A 6,000-nucleotide genomic window follows, 5' to 3' on the forward strand; every position below is an offset into this window, starting at 1 on the left:
CTAGATGTCCATGCTAAAGCTGTAATTACCGGCTAACAAAAGTAATGCCGCGCGTACGACAAGTCGTCCGTAGCGCCCGTTTCTACCGCGAACGCCACTGCTACCGCAGCGCCGCCGCCGAAAGCGATGAGCAGTAGAACGACCAAAAGGCATGCGTTGTGTCCTCCGAGATTGCACGAGCACACGTTGTAGTCTCGGAGGCCTTGCATGCGCGAAGGAAACCCGTCACGCGGAGTTCCGGTCCACTCCGCCGGTTCTCGCGTGTTTTCGCGGAGCTCCGCGTACACGGATCGAAATCTGCTCTCGATGCGTTATTGGAAAACAAGACTCGCCCCTCACTCTGTCATTGGAATACACTTGCTCCAAAAATAGCAGAAAACAAATGCGCCAGAGTTGCGCGACCTCGCAGAATCACAACCCAATTTGCAGCGATGCTGTTTCCTGGAGCAGTCGCAATAGTAACTTCAGTCGCTTGTAATGAAATCGCATGATTTAAGATGTTGCCCGTATATGACACTTTCGAACACTTGTTACAAAATTTTTACAAGGACTGTAATTCATTCAGACACATGTTACTTCGCCACAACACTGGTCATAGGTCCCCTCTGTGCACCGTCCCCAACCCGTTTATTTTTTCATTGCCTCACTAAATTTGATCTCGGATGCAATAACACTCCGAAGCAGGTTTGCACCCTTTGGGCGTTATCTTGTCTCACAACGATCATCTCATCTGCCTTGCTTGCATTTTTTTTTATTTTTTATTCATGTGATACAAGGAGATGTTGACGCACAATTTAAGGCGCCGGCTTCTCCTTAGCTCTGGAATGCGTCTAGCCTATAACACACAGGGTTCAGGATTACATATCAAATAACTTTTTCATACAAGCACCATAACTTGTCAAGCAACGTTTTCACAGTAACACTTTGATGTAAGAAATGTATGGTACATACAATACACAAGTTAAATGACTCCACAATTCTGTAGAAGATAGTCTGAAAAATATAAATTATACTGTCACCTAATAACACAGCCTCTAGTCAGCGTGTGGTGCATACATCGTGTAAATGCATTATAACATATAGTCACAACAGAACAGTCAACATAATATAATCCACAAACATACAGATTGTTCCAGCTAAATTTAGCTAGAGTTTAAATATATGCCGACGCACTCTAAGACGACGCGATCAAATGCATCTTTCTCACTTTTGTATGTAGTGTGTCACGCTACTTTTGTATTTTACTTAATTAGATAATTCGTCAAGATCAATTAACCAACTTCTGAAGCAACGAAGCTAGAAAAAAAATTTCACTTAGAAAGTTGTAGAGCGCTCTTCAAAACGTCCGATTAGACAGTTTATAGCTGTCTATAGCTATCTGAGCTCTTTGAATTCTGGTCAAATCACGTATTTATACACATAATGAAAAATGTCCTCCCCCTGCCGTGGTTTGCTAAGTGGCTGTAGGGTTAGGTGGCCGAGCATGAGGTCGCGGGATCGAATCCCGGCCACGGCGGCCGCATTTCGATGGGGCCGAAAACACCCGTGTACTTAGATTTAGGTGCACGTTAAAAAAACCCAGGTGGTCGAAATTCCGGAGTCCTCCACTACTGCGTGCCTGCGTGCACGTAAAACCCCATAATTTAATTTTTTTAAAAGAGATTCTCCTTGTAATGCCGCGTAATTCATTCTCTGATATTGGGAGAATGTCATCCATTGCAACAGTGCATACATTCCAAAGAATGTATGCACTGTTCCACTGTTCGCCTCAGTTTACTAAGTATTTTTAGCCTCTGCCTTACGGGGCTACGAGCCATTGCATTTTTGCTTGCTTACGGGGGTATCAGTGCTTATGAGGGTATGAGCCATTAATGATGGTAGTTTTCTGTCGACGGACGCGAAAAGATCCCCAGGGTCCCGGCAGCTTCACTGCAATAAAAATCTGGCATATGCTTTGCACCAAGAGTGGATGCAGTAATGACACTTAGAATGTTGAATGCGAAGTAGGGAGTGCGTAAAATGTAGGTGTATCAAGTTATTCACGCGCTCTAAGTAAAATGTGACAGTCATACTCGCTAATTTGGAGGATATCCTGACATTCAGGTGTTTGTGCCGGTGCAAGATGAGTCGAATTGCTAGCCCCCCCATATTTAAGCGAAGCTGCACGATGCAGTTGTGCATTTCCTAGATGAATACAGAAGTTTTCATAATTTATTTCCTTATTTTTTTATATGAAAAAGAAAAGGGTAATTCATTTGCTGAACATGAATTGGTCATTCATTCTTCACAAGCCATAAAGAAGCCCTGTATCAGTTGATCATTAACAATAGTTTCTGGCTCTGTAATGTCATCGCCAACAAATATCGATGCCGTGTCGTCTACATAAGTTAAGGCTTCTGAACTCATCAGTACCGAAGGAAAATCATCAGCGCACAGTGTAAACAAGACAGGTCCAATGACTAAACCCTGAGGTACACTGTCAATGACAGCGCGCGCAGAAGACACGATGTCGTTCACTACAACGCGCTCTTGCCCAGTCGAAAAATAGCTTTCAAGAAGTTCAATAACCTTACCTCTAAATCCACAACTATGCAATTTACTCAATAAAATATTATAGTTACCGGTGTCGAAAGCTTTTCTCCTGTGAGAATAACACTACGACTGTCCAGTGGCGTACCAGCTATCTCGCTCTCGACTGGGCGGAAACAAAAAGAAATCCATGTAACCCTCTTACACTCTCTCACGCTACATATATATATATATATATATATATATATATATATATATATATATATATATATATATAACAAAGCGCAGGCGCAGGTAGAAATGCAAAAACATTTAATTGCAACGTTTCGGCCTCAAGAGTTCGATTGCAAGCACACAGAGCTCAGTTTATACATTTTCTACGTAATAGCAAGAGTAAAAAAAAGTTGCATGGAAAGAGTATGACCACAAGCACGCGTACATTTTGTGGCGTCGTGCATACCAATACACACATTCACTCATGTCAAAGTCAATGAAACAAAACGTGAACACACACACACACACACACACACACACACACACACACACACACACACACACACACACACACACACACACACACACACACACACACACATATATATATAGATATATATATATCACATGCGACATGCGAAGTTTGTGGGATCGTTCCCCACCTGCGGCAAGTTGCTTTTCATCCGCTTTCATTTCCATTAATTTATCGTTTCTTTATTTAATTTATTAAGCACAAGTAATTTCCCCTATGTTGTGCTTGCTGTCAGTGTTTATTGGCTTCTTATGATAAAATCCGGGCCCCTCGGGGTTAACCCCCTTCCTTCTCGTTATATATATATATATATATATATATATATATATATATATATATATATATATATATATATATATATATATATATATAAATATATATATATATATATATATATAAAGAAAGGAGGCGGCTCTGACGAAGGCCGGCCCCTCGGTCGCAACGTTACTGAAATGTTTCTTAACGTTTGTCGTCTCCTTTTTTTATTGCGATAGCAATTATATGGTCACTCCAGGAGCATTTAAAAGCGTACCCCCCTGCCTTCCCCCCCCCCCCCCCCGTTGAATTCGCATGCGGTATATTATCATGTAGAGAACCTTTTTTCTAAGTTTGACTTTGGTCGCATTTATAGAATTATGCCAAGGCAGCGTGCTCAATTTTGCTTCGCTCCGATTATGAACTGACAACGCTTCGGAGCGCTTGCATATGTAATTATTTTCAAATGCCGCCATTAAGCCACGTGCTTCGAACTTTGCATAGACTTAGCGTGTCCGCTATTTTCGCCAAATATTAATACTGTGTACGATTTCGCTCACCGAGGATGCCAGCTACGAACCCGGCGCAGTAGAATAGGGAGCAAACGAGGTTCAGTATTTATTTACAACATTTCTATCTAAAGCAGGAACAAGAAAATTTTGTCACAGATTGCACTTAACATTTTCACTAGTTTCACCGAATTTGAATTTGGTGTGTTGTGTAGTTGTTTCAGGAATGCGGGTAATACATCGAATAATGGTATGACACTCTGGAAAGCTTGAACTAGTAAATTTTCAACACAAGCTGTAGTTACGTTTGTTAATTAAACACTTATCGTTCGTAACTTACAACATGCTTCCTACTTTAACAAAATATTGATGCCGTGCCTCGCGTACTTCACTGGAGGAGACCGGGTAAAATAATATTATTGAAATTGAAATTGAAATTGAAGTTTATTCAAAATGGAAAGTACACAGGAAATGTTGTACAGGACATCTGGATCAGTAGCTCAAGGCTAGTTGGGATCCATGCTAGTTTTTAATTCACAGTCTTAACATCAATACGAAGAAGTATAAGTAAGTCATATATACATAAACATTCAATTAGAACACAAGGCAGGGTACGTGTATTAGCTACGAGAAACCGACAGAAAGGAATTTGTATTTAGTAAATTATACACTGCAAGTGAAAAGGGGAAACGTGTACACAATCCAGATGAAAACTATGCAGATAATAGTAGTGAGTGATAATGGGTTTTCACTGATAGTGAAAAACATTTTGCTTGTTTCACTTCTGTTGGTAAGCTGTTCCATAGGAGTGCTCCAGTGTTGCTTAACCTTCGCCTTCCATATACATTATGCATTTTTGGCAAGAGAAAATTTCCCTTAAGTGCGCTGCGTGTATTGCTTCTGGAATGTAAAAAATGTGATACGCTCAAAGGACAGTTAGTGGTTATGCTGTTATGAGTATGCAATATAGTTTTAAGATTCAGTAATAAATTAAAAGGCAGTATATTTAAACTTTGAAACAGCGGCATTGATTTAGCATTGTAGTCCGAAAAAGTCATAAATCGCAAGGCCCTTTTTTGAAGAAGTACGATAGGTTCAACGTATGAAACGTACGTATTACCCCAAGATGCAATACAGTAGGATAGATGGCTATGGAATATGCTAAAGTAAATCGTTCTCAGAGTGGCAGTGTCGAAGTAATAACGGCATTTATACAGCATAAAACAAGCCTTGCTCAACTTTTTACACAGCAATGCAATGTGAGGCTTCCAATGAAGATGCTCGTCTAGTGTGACACCCAAATATAGAATTGAACTCACCCGCTCAAGGATATTATGGTTTAGAGAAAGCGAATGACAGTCTTTTAGTGGTGCTTTCCACGAAGAAGTAAAGAGAATATATTTAGTTTTCTTGATATTCAGAGTTAGCTTATTTGACGCGAACCACTGGTTAACACTCCGAAGTTCATTATTAGCCACTTGAAATGTTTTGTCCAAGGAGTCTAGCGCACAAAGTAGAACAGTGTCGTCTGCATACATCACAGCAGAAAAGTTTTCTAAGGTATCAGGAAGATCGTTTACAAATAAAGAAAAAAATATTGGACCTAGTACTGACCCTTGTGGGACCCCTGTAACAATGCCAGAAACGTCGGATTTGGTATCTGCAATGGAAACTAGTTGTTTTCTGTTATTGAGATAGCTGCGGAAAAATTGAAGAGTTAGACCTCGGAAACCATAGCATTCTAACTTATTTAGTAGTATGTCATGATCCACAGTGTCAAACGCTTTCCTCACATCTAGAAATATGCCTAGGACACTTTTGTTGTTGTTCAAGTTAGAATTTATGTAGTCAGACAGAGCTAATACCGCTGTGCTTGTCGATCGTTTAGCTCGAAAACCGTGCTGGCAATAAGATAAAATGGATTCACGTTCAAGAAATGAAGTGATTCGTTGGACGATAAGTTTTTCAAAGACGGTGTTTAAGCAACTTAAGACGGATATAGGACGGTAGTTTTCTAATAAGTTATGGTCCCCATTTTTGTAAATTGGAATAACCTTAGCGATCTTTAGTAAATCTGGATATGTAGGAGTATAGAAAGAGAGATTGAATATTTTTTCTAATGGCATGCACAATATATCAATGCAATGCTTTAAGGCCACTGTGGATATTCCATCGTGACCA

The sequence above is a fragment of the Dermacentor variabilis genome, chromosome 8, assembly GCF_050947875.1.
Source record: "Dermacentor variabilis isolate Ectoservices chromosome 8, ASM5094787v1, whole genome shotgun sequence".
Lineage (NCBI taxonomy): Eukaryota > Metazoa > Arthropoda > Arachnida > Ixodida > Ixodidae > Dermacentor > Dermacentor variabilis.